The 15,972-nt window shown below is 34.2% G+C and overlaps 1 protein-coding gene across 1 annotated transcript in view; it reads right to left on the bottom strand.

Moving 5' to 3' along the window:
* The window catches only part of LOC136035563 (sodium- and chloride-dependent GABA transporter 1-like), a 127,296-nt gene extending 117,256 nt beyond the window's left edge, over positions 1 to 10,040 (bottom strand). Inside the window, exon 1 of the mRNA XM_065717433.1 lies at positions 9,969 to 10,040. The gene's annotated coding sequence lies outside the window, so the exon portion shown is untranslated. The remainder of the gene's footprint in view (positions 1 to 9,968) is intronic.
* Positions 10,041 to 15,972: the final 5,932 nt, after the last annotated feature.

Below are 15,972 nucleotides of genomic sequence, written 5' to 3'. Positions count from 1 at the left end.
TTTATTCCTGTTACAAGGGACAGTTTGTTTCCTATATAGGAGTATTGGACAGGTTCTAATAGTGTACTCCCTTTTTTGATTTGACTCTAGTTTTAAGCGTTAGGGGCTATTTTGTTTTTTACTGTGGGAGGTGATCGTCTCTTATTAGGTTGGTAATTACCGCTGCCACCCGGATTCAATTTTTCAATCAATTTTTTTTTTCAACATGAAAGTTTCATCGAAGTATCAAAACTATTATCAAAGCAATAAAAAATGAAAGCAAAGAGAGTATCGAAGTATCAATATAAAGAAAGTATCAAAGTAACAATAGGCAACTTGAAAAACTTACAGCTCTTTTCCCATGAATCAGAATTGGCCCATAAATCAGTAAATCAAAGTTTCAAAGTAAAAAATATATGAAAGTAACAATAAGCAAATGGCATAACTTACGATCCTTGCCCTGGGAGCTGGGAGAATGCATAACCCTGGGTTTATAGTTATTTGCCCTTTGCACTATTTTGAACAAAATTGCTGTCTAAAAATCTTAACTGGATTCATTTGGAGAAAATAGGATGGGGATCTGGTTTCCCTTTGATCCCTCTTGACTATTAAAAATTAACTTAAACTTTAAAATCAAATGATCTTTCTCCAAAGCTCATGACCATCCATCTAACAAAAACCTTATAAGTCCTCAGGGAATAACTTACAATCTTTGCCCTGGGTTCTGGGGTGGTGTGTCAATCCCGAAGGCATTTTTATATGATCTTTGAACTATTTTAAACAAAATGGATATATCAAAATTTTGATCCGATCCATCTGGGGTAGAGAGAGCTGGGGGAGGGGTCTAGTTGCCCTGCAATCAAATTTACTCTTAAAAGGGAGACTAGAGCTTTCAGTTTCCAATCAAATGAGCCTTCTCAAAAATTCATACAATCGCTCCTTCCATAAGAACCTTATATGCCCCAGGTTTGTAACTTACGAATCTCGTCATTGGCCTCTGGGGGGTTATGTCAATCCCAAGGCATTTGTTATATGATCTTTGGACTATTTTGAACAAAATGGCTCTCTCAAAATTTCAATCATGTGTATTCGGGGAAAAGCGGAAATTGGAAGGACTAGTTGTTCTCTGGTGCCTTTTTAAACAGTTCGTGGTAACGAACAGTAGTAAGGAGCGAGCCGGCTAAACAGTAACCGAAATCCTAAAAAACGGATACCAATATTTCAATACCAATAAATACATCAGAAAATCATATTTTTATGCTGATTTTAAATATATAAAAATAAAGTATGTTTTTTAATCTAGGGGGAACAAAAAATCCAAGGGGTACAAGCCCCGCAGTTAACGCCATTGCTGTCTTATGGACTACTTCGTGAAAACGTATAACTTGTGATATCTTAATGGAAGAATTCGGAGATACAAAACTAACTTTACTAAAAATAGAGCTCACATATACATTTCTTAGGGATGAAAAACAGATACTTAACAGGACATTAACAGAAATTATTTGAATAAATTTGTTGTCTAAATGTAATTAAATACAAGCATCGAAATAGAATTTAAATATTGCTGCATTCTTTTAATGGAGTAATAGAAGTAATATTTTCTTATCTAAAAAGAATTTTGATGAGCCTTTCAAACAGACCTATATTAGCACTTTTGGAATAATTGAAACACGGCTTAATTCTAAATTTACAACCACTAGATATAATAAAGCTATATTTAAGAAAAATTTTAATTATTACTAAGACATTTTCCATTTTAGAAATACGAAATTTCATGTCTGCTTAATGAGGAAAGGCAGCTCACTCACATGAAAACAGGCCTCAATTCTGCCTGGGAATATTGGATTTAGCTTGGGAATGTGTTCAACATTAATTTGAAACAAAATTAGGTGTGGAAGTATATTTCTTGACAGCCCTTAGATATATCTGCGAAATTTCAAGATGCAGTGTTATAAAAAAATCTTTTTTAATATTGGCCAAGAAATGTAAAACCTGCTAATACGGTATAAAAGTACAAATTAAAAACAAAACAAAAGTTTTCACATTATATTTTTTATAACAGCAAGGTTTATCTTTGTCAGTTCTTGCGGCGATTCGGGAAGTTCTAACGATGTTAATTGCATGGTATCATGGTATTGAAGATGATTGTGATGCTTATAGTAGAGGTGGTCTCTGCCAACATTTTCGTAATTAATGCCAGCACCATTGCTCAATTGGAACAACAGCATGGAACATAAGAAGGCTCATAAGGCAAGCCTCAAATGATCTGTAAACATGAAGAGACAGTGGGATAAGGAGAAAATATTGACAAAAATTGACATTGGCCAAATAAGAAAGATGCTATACACTAAACTCGTCACAACACCAAATTGCCATTTTGCAATGCAGAAAATTAAGCTACATTAAGCGATTAGCTCGGGTATATCCATCTGATATTTTACGTTTCTTAAGTCATTCCAGCTCCTTTGATATGATCAGTTTCAGTTCGATCCTTATTTATAGACAGAGCAGCCATGGACTGATGTAAACATGTTAGAAGATATGGAGGAGCCCAGATTTTCATCTCATTAGACGCAGCCCTTTTCCAACAAAATACATGTCGTATAGGCAAAATTTTTGAAAATAGACCTCCCCTATTTTCTATCTCTTCTACGTCTACATACCTCTTCTTGGCTTTGTCAAAGACATTTATTTTTCGTCTGACAACAGAGCTTGTAAGGCCTTTTTCCGCCAAAAGTTGTATTAAGCGATTTGCTCGGGTCTCTTGTTTTTCACAGTGTTTCTGTTTCCTTTAGTATGAACAGTTTCAGTTTAATTCCTATTTATGGACATAGCTTGTAGCTTGAGGAGACATAAAGGAACTCGGGTCTCCACCTCCTTAGACTGAGCCCTTTTTTGCCAAAATGCGTTTTGTATAGACAGACTATTTGAAAACAGACCTCCTCTATTATCTATCTTCTCTCTCTCCTCTAGGTCTACACACAACTCATCGTTCCTTCATTAAAGAGCTTTTTTTGCATGGCACCAGAGCTTGTGGTACCCTTTTCTGCCAAAATACTGACATAATAAAATAGAAAATAGAAGGTAAAAAATAGACCTTCTCCCTTTTGTGTCCGTTCCCTTTTGCCACTTTTAGAAGAAAGTGCAACTTGGATTGGGGTAGACGTTTCTTTAGTACTGGATAGCTGCTAGCAGAGCCTAGAGTCTCCAATGGAGAAAATCCCTGGCCAATCTTATCAGTATATGGAGACTTTAGTTCTTTATATACTAAGCATATTGGGTATGGGGGACAAAACAGAACTAGATGTGGGACTTCTCAAGGAGAATCTGTAGCTAGACAAACAGGAACAAAGAAAGGAGAGATGGACTCAGAGCTAGATAATGTTAGCTCAATTGAATTAGATGCCCAGGACTCATGACACCCTCAGTTAAAATGAATGCTTCAGTTTCAGCTTCTGGCAGCAAGAGCTCATTCTGTGGAACATTGCAGGACCTAATACTGGTTGATACTTTAGGAATCTAATGGGGATAGATTTCCGATTAGGGTTTCCTTGTAATCAAATTGTTATCTAGGAGCGTTAAATTTTGGCTCGGTTCAAAAAAAAAAAATCAAAATGGAAATCATTTTGTGTATAGAAAATCTTTAAACAGCTCCAAATTCTTTAACAGTATTTATAAACCTCCCTCTACAAGCCATGGCTGATAAGAGCCAATGCATATTAGAACTTGTGAGAACAGAGAAACCTAATCGAGTAATTTGGAAAACCAAATGACATGTCACATTTACAGATTTCTGTCATCTGAATAAATTCTAGCAACTTGGATGGGTCTCTGAAGTCATAATGAAACTAAAAGTGTTCATTTTTTGTCTGTCGAGGAAATATTAGGACGATTTCGACCGCAGAAAAATTTATGCTTTTTCATGGGTAGAGAAAAGTCACATTTTGGAAACCAATTTGAAGACTGCAAATAGCATTAACACTACAATTACTTACTACTATTATTACTGCAACTACTATTTCTCATCGCAACATCAATCCACCTGAGGTAAAGCAGCTGCACATGCTTCCTGCACATCTTGTGCAGTTTCGAGAGTGGGGTGCCACCCTCAAGGTCGCAATTCAAAATTGTGTGCAGGTACAGTTCTGGTTCATCCATTTCAACGTTGCTATGAGACTGCATATGAAGGATTTTCCCTTCCTGAGGTAGGAACGGAAGATAAGCTGAAAACGAGAGCCATCTAATTTGTTGCCTCTGCTGCCAATAGGACATTTTCGAATAAAACAAAACTTTGGCGAATGTTCAAGGAAAATCATACTGATTTAAGTACTAATATTAATGTTAATATGTCAAAATCTTCTAATTTAAACCTGAACAATGAATAATATTTGTAAGATATACCAGAAAGGGGCCAGCTAGAGCTCATTAATATGTGGTTCCCAGAGAGCAAAGTTTCTCAATGCTTATTCCAGTAGAATCTTCAGAGGGGTAAGAGGAAAATCAACTATTGATCGCTCTTCTCAAGAAAATCTTCATTTAAATGGACCCTCTTCCAGCTTTGATTTATCATGCAGATTAATTCATATAATTATGTCATTAATTAATGTAACGATCAATAATGATAAAAAGGCTAAAGAGAAATAATACTGACCAAAATAATTCTTTTTCTTATTTGTCATTTAATATTATATATACGAGTGTTGTTTTAAGTAACCATGTGATCTTGAGTTATTATAATTATGCGCTTTGTACCATTCAGAAAAATCGATACAATAAGACATCTTACAAATTACAGTACCCGGGCAAGTGCGGAGACAATGCCCTAGCCTAGATCAGTTAACATACTTCAACCTCAAGCTCTTATGTATTAAATTAAAAAAAAACAAGTTTTTTAACTGAAAGTAAGGAGCAACATTAAAACATAAAACGAACAGAAATTATTCCGTATATGAAAGGAGTTGTCCTCTCCTCAACGCCTCGCTCTTTACGCTAAAGTTTGACTCTTTCTCAAACTCTACTTTTTAAAATAATAAAAAAAAATTAATTACTGCATGTTTTGATTTTGGCTCACCGTACATGAATAATTAAAACGAAATTTGCAGAATAATTTTCTTTTTTTGCTAAACGGCTTCCTCATATTTTTGATCGAACGATTTATATAAAGAAAGGGGGTGGGCGAGGAGGCCTAGTTGCCTTCCAATTTTTGGTTACTTAAAAATGTAACTAGATTTTTGTAATTTTTAAGAGATCTTTTGTTAGTAATAAACATACGTACCTTACGAATTAATTTACATAACGAACTTTTATATTTGTGTATTTTTAATTACGTATATGAGGGGGTTCGCCCTCTCGTCAATACCTCGTTCTTTACACCAAAGCTTGAATTTTGTCCCAAATCTTTAAGAATTACCCCAGAATCACAAAGACTGTAGAATAAATAGTTGAAATTAATAGAAATACTTTAGCGTAAAGAGTGAGATATTGTGGAGCAGACGAACCCCTTATATACGTAATAATTTCTGTTCGTTTTAGGTTCTAATGCTGCTGCTTACTTCCACCTGAAAAAAGTTTTTTTTTTGTTACTTTCTCATTATTTTTTTTAATAGTCCTGGAAAATCCTGCGGACCCTTCATGGAAATTTTCTTCCCTCATGATAAATTCCTCCGTGGAAAGATCCTCCCACGTAACCCCCTCCCCCTACCCCCCTTTAACGTGAAAAAGTTTCCCTGAAAACGTCTGTACACGCCCCAATAACGATTACTATATGTAAACAATAGTCAAAGTCTGTAACAAGCAGCCCCTCCCCCGGGGACTATGGGGGATTAAGTCGTCCTGAAAGATATAATTACTAGGTTTTTCGACTATGCTGAACAAAATGGATATCTTAAAATTTTGATCTTTTGACTTTCAGGGGGTATTTCCTTCTATTTTCTAAAATGAGGCGGACTTTCTCATGCTCTTAACAAAATGGTTATCTGAAAGTTTTGATCGAGTGAGTTTGACAAAAAATGAGCATGGGAGCAAGCCTTGGTGCTCTCCAATTTTTTTGGTCACTGAAAAAGGGCACTAGAACTTTCGTTAGAATGAGCCCTCTCGCGACATTCTAGGACCATTGGGTCGATACGATCACTCCTGGGAAACAAAAAAAAAATAAATAAATAAACACGCACCCGGGATCTGTCTTCTGGGAAAAAATACAAAATTCCACATTTTTGTAGATAGAAGCTTGAACCTTCCACAGTAGGGTTCTCTGATACGCTGTATCTGATGGTGTGATTTTCATTAGGATTTTGACTTTTAGGGGGTAATTCTCCCTATTTTCTAAATTGAGGCAAATTTTCTTAGGCTATTAACTTTTGATGGGTAAAACTAAACTTGATGAAATTTATATATTTAGAATTAGCGTAAAAATACGATCCTTTTGATGTAACTATTGGTATCAAAAATCCATTTTTTAGAGTTTCGGTTACTATTGAGCTGGGTTGCTCCTTACTACAGTTCTTTATAACGAACTGTTTGAAAGTGTACATTTGAAAAGCACATTTAAGACTTTAAAAGTACTCTGGAGACCTGTAGACAGTAAGAGGTTTCCGAACTATATATCAATCCATGCACAACACCCTGGCAAGTCCAGAGACGTGCCCATATTAATTAACAAACTTCTAACATCTATCTTTTAAGTAATATAGGCCAATATAACGCAAGACTTTAAAAATACCATGAATTTCTGTAGATTACAAAATCAATCTAAACCTCAAATTCGTTGAAAAAAAGAATGCCAGGTCAATACAAGACCCTAAAGGTACTGAGACAAATACCCTGAAGGTTTTTATCTTTACGAAAATATTGTCTTAAACCGAATAAATAGATAGTTAAACTCATTCCTGTTTACCAGTGGCAGGAGGACTTATGCTTATTCGTCCATTTTCCACACTACCGTCATTCGCTAAACAGATTTGACAACAAATTCATTCGACCAAAGGTAAATTTCCTGTTAAAAAAGTATATATATCAAATTATTACTAAAACCATCTCATTATTAGCAGTAAATGTTAAGTTTTAAAGGAATCCCCTTGCAATTGCTGGTTGAAGCAACGAAATGAAGTGACTTATCCGAACTAATCCACTAGTGGTACGGAGCTCATTAAGAATAAATTTATTAACAAGATAATAAATACTATAAAGACAATAGTATGTTATTGTCTTTATACATAGACAATGTAAGTACGATGTAAAGTATGTTAACGAGAATATCTGGATCCTAGAAAAGAAAATACAATTTTCTAAATGTCCCAATGTTCCAACCTCTTTTAAATTGCATGCTTAGTTTAAACATATTCTATCGAATGAAGCAACGTTGGCAGGCAAGTGCTGGAATGATCGACAATATGACCCTAAAATTGTCCTTTTGAGAACCTTACCCATCCCCACTAAAACTTCACGCAAGATTTCTCTTAATCATAGCTGCAACAATAAGTAACTATTAATATTACTGAGCGGTCTATAATAACAATTAATTTTCTATAGATTGCATCGATGATAAGCGATAATTTTGGTAAAATTTCAAAGGTTTCACTCGATAGCATTTTAGCCCTATTAAGGAAAAAAATCTGCAAAAATGCAGATTTTTGTTATTCTAAAAAGATATTACTTCAAAGCTAATTACTTAAATAACTTAATTTAAATAGTCCTCGAATTACTTAAACAGGTACTCTAAGTTTAAATATTCGTTCGAATGCAGCGGCAGTTTTAGGAGGGGAACTTACCGTGTCAAGATGAGATTCCTGAGACATCAGGGGGGCACTTGCCCTGTTCGCAGAAATTTTAGGGACGCAAATTATCAAATAAATAATCTAACCGCTATAATTATTTTGTAATATTTGAAATTTTATTTTTAATCAAAATAAAGTAGATGCGAAGTTAATAAATGAAAATAATTACTAAATAAATAATGATTTTATAGAAAAAATTTGAAAACAAAAAATTATTAAACAATTTTAATTAAAAAAAACGAACTAAATCATTAACAATGATTCAATAAATTCATACAATAAATTGAAAAATAATCAAAAATGAATTGTTAATTAATTAATTTATTGAAAATAATTTTGTTTAATAAATGAAATTTTTTTTAAAATACAACCTGAGAATTCTACGAGAGACAGGGGGAGGGGGTGATAATCTTGGTTTTACCCCAGGCGCAAAAGAGGCCAGCCAGAACCACCACGGTTCGAATCAAGACTCTTACCATATCTTATAACCACTGATTCGAAACAGTCACCCCAACAAAAACAATCTGTGAAAAAACGGTGAAATACAAAATATTACATTTTTGCAGATAGGAGCTTGAAACCTCCACTCTGCCTTACATCCTCTTCGTTGGTGAAAAAAAAAAAATCAAAACTCGATTTTGGCCTACACTTTTTTCTTACTCTATAGTCGGAAAAATTGAATGTGTACATCATTTTTCTTTCTTCATTTGCTTAAATGGTAACAAAGGTCAAATACACTTTAAGAAAAAGATCAATGTTCAAATCCCACTTGATAAAAGCTTTTTTTCACTATGAAAATATGTGAAAATGCTTAGTGAGAGTTTTATTCTTAGATTTTTATTCTTAGTATGTAATTTATTCAAAATAACAAATCATGAGAAAATTAATGCTTCAAATAATTCCTTTAAAGCAGAATAGCATGGTAGGACAAAAAGAAACAGACCAATAAATTATTTAACTGGAATAGATATACATACATATATATATATATATATATATATATATATATATATATATATATATATATATATATATATATATATATATATATATATATATATATATATATATATATATATATATATATATATATATATATATATATAATTTTCTTTCTGTTCATTTTTAAAATATATTTTTAAAATATATCATTTTTATAAATATATATATATATATATATATATATATATATATATATATATATATATATATATATATATATATATATATATAATTTTCTTTCTGTTCATTTTTAAAATCTGTGCTGAATAAATAGGTGGAATTTTTGTTGGGAATACCTTTAAATTCTCAAACTCCTTTTTTGCACAATTTTTTTTAATAGTCCCTTTGTTTCTCTGTGTCATATGTGTCATCGTGCCCTCAAACAATATAATTTTTTTTAACTGTAACAAGTTTTCCAGTTTCAACTCAAAGCTGTTGTCTATCGGCAAAGCAAGTAATCAAATAATTACGATTATCTTGAATTATTTTCTAGGTTCGGTTGACTTTTTAAATGTTGAATTTGTTCATTGCTGTCGCGTTCAAAAGAATAAGGAAAAAAAACGAAAAAAAAAAAATTAGTCTAAACCATTAACAACGGCATCAAAAGTCACTTATCAGTGCTGTTCCATTTAAGCAAACATTTGGAAAACTGTAAGTTCTATGACTACCTTAGCTCTATGAATACCTTAGTTCTACTTCCCTGGGAATGACGCATGGACGAATAATAGATAGACATATCTATCTATTGACAAATGAACTAACATCATTTTTATTGTCTCTCACTCAATCAGACTATCTGCCTTGGCTTTTTCTACAGTTAGCCAAGACTTGATGCCCACAACTATTCGATTTTAATTCAAAAATCAATCAGGAATTAGATTCATTTTAGGGAATTAAAATAGAAAATGAATTTTTCCACTTTCATGAAATTTTATGTCTTGGAAAGGAAAAGTGGTTTGAAGAGGGTATGTAAAAACACATTTACAGCCACTGATTTATGCTGTGGGTCCATTCCTGAAAGTTCTATTCATATAGCTCAACATTTTTCTCAGGATTAGGAAAATCCACTAAACTAGCATTGTAACAGACTTTTAATCTCTGAGTTTCTTTTTCAGAAGGTAATTTTCTAGATTTAATCTTTTTTCTACTGAGCCTTCCATGTAAAAACGGTTACGATAAACGTTTATCAATGACAAAAAAAAAAATATCTACCTTTATAGTTGCATTGTATCCAGAACAGCCTCTTAGATATTTCCAAGAGACACTGAAGCAAAAGAGACAATAGAAAACGGGAAACATTTGGTGCCTCGCGCAATTTAGAGCAATGTCCTAAAGCAATCTTAATAAGTCGCACATACAGAAAAGAGCAGAATTCATCCTGGAAGGAAGATTATTAAGAAGATCAATTCTAAAACAAAAACGCAGAAGAAAGTGTCGGGGAACTACAGTTTAAAAAACATAGTCACCGCGATAGCACTGACTTTGTAAAGAGTAAAGCTTTACAACATATTACTATTATTATTGTTTATTCTCTGGCCTCATCATACAGAAAAGAAAACAAAGAAACAGGCCAGGATTTACCAATATGCCCACTTGGCCCGGGCCGAGAGGCGCACAATGCCAGGTGACGCAATAAATTATCACTGCATGATTTTTTTTTTCTTAACAAAACCTGGACTGATATGATTTATCGTCCAAATACCATGTGCACTCTGCTACTTCTCTTAGAAAAGTGATTTTAAAACAACACAGGAATTCCGGGGCCACATATAAACTGTCATATGTCTCCCAAAAATGACAGTTGAGAGTTTGGTATCACCTCTCTCTTTCATTACTTTTGACTCGTCAGTAGCATTCTGTTCAGTGCTTCCATTATCCCCTAAGTTTTGGGACTTCTGAGAATATCTCGCAAAAACGGAGCAGCAAAAACGCTCGAGCCTAGAAGCGTCAAAGCTTTTAATCCGGCCCTTCACACAACGACTGCCAGGGTGTAAAAACTTGGAAGAGTACTGCTTGGATAGCAAGGCCGTCACTTCCACCAAACAGTCGAAAGGTCAAGAAAGCCACTCCTGGTATTAACCTGGTTACTTGATCCTTCTTTTCAAAGAGACAAGGACTCCAGATTATGCAAATATCCCTTCTAAAACACGTTTCATAGATACAATGTACCAAAAAGTTGGACATGTTACACCTTCTTCAAATTGAAAATTTTCCCCGTGTTTAATAAAGTTTATTGCAATCGTTTGTAATAAACTCTTTTGAACACGGGGTGGACAAGAATTTTGACTATTTTTGCCAATAGTGCGTATGGTCCCTTTCTGGCCCCCCTTTTCTCTTTAGTGTGTGCTCTCCGTCTTTGATCCTCTGTGTTCAACAGTGCATACGGTTTCTCTCTGACCTCCTTGAGGAATAGGACATTAGCTTCGCCCACGACATCTTTGGTAGTTGGAGCATACGCTTCATCTCCAGCCCCCCTATGGTAGATTTTGTACACTCAGTTTCCTGTCACTTTAGTCACTAGATTGTATGCCCAGTCTCCGACCCCCGTTTGGGTCAATGGCACGTACACTCAATCTCCAACCTCCTTGGGTTAATAGTAGGTAGGCTACAAAATTAGTCCAACGGGTGTCCAAACTCCCACCTTCTTTTTTTAACAGTGGGCATTCCCCTCTCCAACCCACTAAGGTAAATAATATCTAGCCTCCTTTCTTCAACACTGCTTACAGCTCCGTTTCTGAACCTCTTCAAAAATAAACTCTTACACTCCAGTCCGTCTATGACCCCCTTTGATCACAATTGCGTAGCTCCATCTCTTACTTCCCTATCGCCCTTGGGCCAACAATGCGTAAAATTTGTCAGCAAATTCCTTTGTACAAGCTTGCAGCATAATTTCCCTAAATAATGCGAGTGAATATTTAAAAAGATGGCGCTTTAATTTATCTTGATGAAAATGGGAAATACACACAAGAACAAATTAAATACCTATATAATAAATGCCGTTCGAGTTTCATCAAAAAAGGCATTTAATGGTTTCTTTAGCTCATTTGCCATAAATCTGACACTAATTTTGCAATATAGAATTTGAAATTCATAACATGTTGTGTACGTATTTCCAAAGGAAGGACGAACTTTGTTAAAATAAGATTTGTGTAAGGACTTTGATCTCAATGGCTGGATTGTCCAAGGTGGGATTCATGAGCCTGTAACCCCTAACACTCATCTCCTGGCCTTGGCCCATGTTGCTGCAACAGTATCTATCAATTTTCACTAATGAACATTAAGGTAAATTTGAAAAATTGCCCTAAGTGATTGAACTGTAATTATAAAAAATCGTTGGCATTTTCATAAAACTGTCCCAGGCCGTAATACACTACGTACAGATTTAAGTACAAATCTTGAGTTACTATTTCAAACAGTTCGTGGTAACGAACTGTAGTAAGGAGCGATCCGGCTCAATAGTAAACGAATCTTTAAAAAATGGAATTTTGGTACTAATAAATACATCAAAAGAATCGGATTTTTATACTGGTTTAAAATATATAAGTTTCATCAAATTTAGTCTTAGCTATCAAAAGTTACGACCCTGAGAATATATGCCTTATTTTAGAAAATTGGGGGAAACACCCCCTAAAAGTGATGGAATCTTAACGAAATCGCACAATCGCATTCAGCGTATCGGAGAACCCTACTGTAGAATTTTCAAGCTCTTATCTACATAAATGTGGAATTTCGTATTTTTTTGCCAGAAGACCGATCACGGGTGCGTGCTTTTTTTTTCAGGGGTGATCATATCGACCCAGTGGTCCTAGAATGTTGCGGGAGGGCTCATTCCATCGGAAATTGAAAGTTCTAGTGCCTTTTGTCAGTGATCAAAAATATTAGAGGGCACCTAGACCCCCTCCCATGCTCATTTTTTCCCAAAGTCAACGGGTCAAAATTCCGAGATAGCCATTTTGTTCAGCATAGTCAAAAACCCTAATAACTATGTCTTTGGGGACACCTTACTCCCTCACAGTCCCCGGGGGAGGGGCTACAAGTTACAAACTTTGACCAGTGTTTACATATAGTAATGGTTATTGGGAAGTGTACACCCGTTTTCAGGGGAATTTTTCTTGGATAGGGGGGGGGTTACATGGGAGGGGGGTTTGAGGGGAGGATGTTACATGGGAGGATATTTCAATGGAAGAATTTGTCGTGGGAGGAGAGAATTTCCATGAAGGGGACGCAGAATTTTCTAATATTATTTAAAACAAAAAAAAAACAATGAAAAGTTAAATATGAAAAAGTTTTTTCAACTGAAAGTAAGGAGCAGCATTAAAACAAAACGAACAGAAATTATTACGCATATGAGGGGTTTATCTCCGCCTAAATATCTGCTCTTTACGCTTAAGTATTTTTAGTAATTTAACTATTTCTTCTACGGCCTTTGTGATTCACGGGCCATTCTTAAAGAATTGGGGCAAAATTTAAGCTTAAAGAGGGGGCAAACCCTCTCATATACGCATATAGAAGTTCGTTACGAAAGTTATTTCGGAAGTTACGGAAATTTTTTATTAATAAAAACGTTCGTAAGAAATTAAAAGTTCTACTTGCCTTTTTAAGTAACCAAAAGATTGAAGGGCAACTAAGCCTCCTCCCCACTCTTTGTTTCTCAAAATCGTCCCATCAAAACTAAGAAAAAGCCATTTAGCCAAAAAAAAAAAAAATATGCAAATTTCGTTCTAAGTATTCATGTGCGGATAGCCAAAATCAAAACATGCATTAATTCAAAAACGTTCAGAAATTAAATAAAAAAAGAGTTTTTTTTAACTGAAAGTAAGGAGCGACATTAAAACTTAAAACGAACAGAAATTATTCCGTATATGAAAGGGGCTGTTCCCTCCTCAACGTCCCCCTCTTTTCGCTAAATTTTTTCACTGTTTTAAAAAGTAGATTTGAGAGAAAGAGTCAAACTTTAGCGCAAAGAGCTGGGCTTTTAGGAGGGAACAGCCCCTTTCATATACGGATTAATTTCTGTTCGTTTTAAGTCTTAATGTCGCTCCTTACTTTCAGTTAAAAAACTTGTTTTTTTTTTTAATTTAATCAATATACAAGCCCAAAGTTAAAATAAATCAAGTCCATATTTCAAAATGGTAAAAATATTACATCTTAAGGAAATCTGAGTTATGTAAGGATTTTTAATCTGTCTGTTGAGAAGACCCAAACTTGGCCCTAGGCCAACAGCTCCTGTAATAGCTTACTTCCACTCCTAAATTCACACCTATTGACACGTTTTACCTATGTTATTAAGGATTCTTAAGCACGTTTTACCTTGCTGTTATGCAAAGATTCTTAAATTTTCTGATTCCAAAGTTGAGATGAATATTGCAGAGTAAGTTACATAGTCAAAGTAAGTTAATTAACCACTTTCAAAATGGTGGACCTTTTCAACCTTATTAAATCATTTTCATGCAAAAAGTTTCAGTCATATGATTATAGGGCTTATTGCCCTTTCTGCCCCCTCAATTTTGAACATATAGACGTTTTGTACCTTTTGTGACTAATGATCGTTCGAGATCAATTAGAGAATGGTCCATGTGATTACATATTACACGTGATTACATATTAATAAATAAGATTGGATGATGATTGTCCTAACCAAAAACCATATAAAAGCACCAAGTATCTTCCAGGATTGGTGCTTAATTCTATCGAAGTAAGTATACTCGGCCTTATAGAAGGTAAAGTTGGCAGCACTAGACTTCATAGTATCGGCCAGGGGTGCTCGCTGATGCTTGTTGACTAGCAAGCTTGTTGGTTAGTTCAGTTTAGTTGAAGCTCTTTGATGAGAAATCTAAAGCGACTAAAGCAGTTGAGACATCTAAGATTCGAAACAGTTAAGTACATAATTAACAAAGAATAGGAATGGTATAAATTATTGAAATCATAGTCTGCAAACACCCCCAGCTATATTGGCCCAAATAGATATAGTGTACCCTTTTTTAATGATTAATTTTAAAAAAAGTTTTTATGATGGAGTAAAGAGTGAAGTTGAAAATTAAAGCGAAAAAAGTATTGATTCGCGGGATATGCAGCATATTTTTGAAAAATAGTTTCAAATAAAATAACTTGGGGTATTTTACCATATTTCTAGAATTCTGAAACAAGTGGATAGCACAAAACTGACGCAACGAAACAGGATTAGGAAAAAAAAACAAACCTTAAACGACCTACAGAAATAAAAAGAAATAATTTACATAGCTTCCAATAGTATTTTACCGGCCATGAAGTCAATAACTTTTACTACGCGAGTTTAACTCTCTATGAAACTTAGTCTCTCAGAAACTCTTAAGAAAGATGAGTTTCCAGTAAAGCGCTAGTTCATCAAAAACATGTCACATAAACCATGAAGAATATTTTTTTTTTTCGTGTTAAGTTTCGATTTCGCTATTTATTTTTATCTGAAAAACGACGTTTTTCAATTAATTTTTGTAATTTCGTAGGTTTTATGAATACTGACAATGAAACTTATAAAAAGGCATTTTTTGACCTGCAGTATCTGTTCTTGGAATTCCGGGAAGAATTTTCCAGGCGAAATTTCATACAGGAAGAAAGGGCTGTACAATATGCAAATTGTTCATTGCATACATTTATTTTTTATTCGGAAATATATTGAAGGGAAGTTTTCTATGGAGGTGGGGTATATTTCGGGGGAAAGTGTTCATGAATCGGGGATTTCTGCCAAGATTTCAAAAAAGTTTTTTTTTAATGAAAGTAAGGAGAATTTTCCAGGGGAAATTTTTCCAAGAAAGATTTTCGGGGAATTTTCGGTGAGGAGGGAATAGTCCGGGGGAAATTTCTGGAGGTTTTCATTTCACGTGGGGAATTTTCCGTGGAGGCACACTCCACGGGAGAAAATTTTCATAGGTGACAGGCTTTTATAAAAAAAAAAAATCCATAGAGGAGGAAGTGCATTTCGGAGTATAATTTTAAAAAGATCACAAATTCAATACAAAAATCACACTCATTTTCTACTCAAAATAAGGAGAAAAAAACAAGTATTTTCAACTAAAAGTAAGGAGATATATTCAAACTTAAAACGAACAGAAATGATCCCACAATAATCTTGTCTGGAGTATCTTTATTCTTTTCATTTTCACGTTGTATATAAACTGATTTTTGCAACATCAGAAAAAGATTTTATATTAAGTAAAAAAGTATTATTTTAAATAGACAC

This window comes from Artemia franciscana, chromosome 14 (assembly GCF_032884065.1).
Source record: "Artemia franciscana chromosome 14, ASM3288406v1, whole genome shotgun sequence".
Lineage (NCBI taxonomy): Eukaryota > Metazoa > Arthropoda > Branchiopoda > Anostraca > Artemiidae > Artemia > Artemia franciscana.
This window is presented reverse-complemented; position numbering and strand designations above follow the sequence as displayed.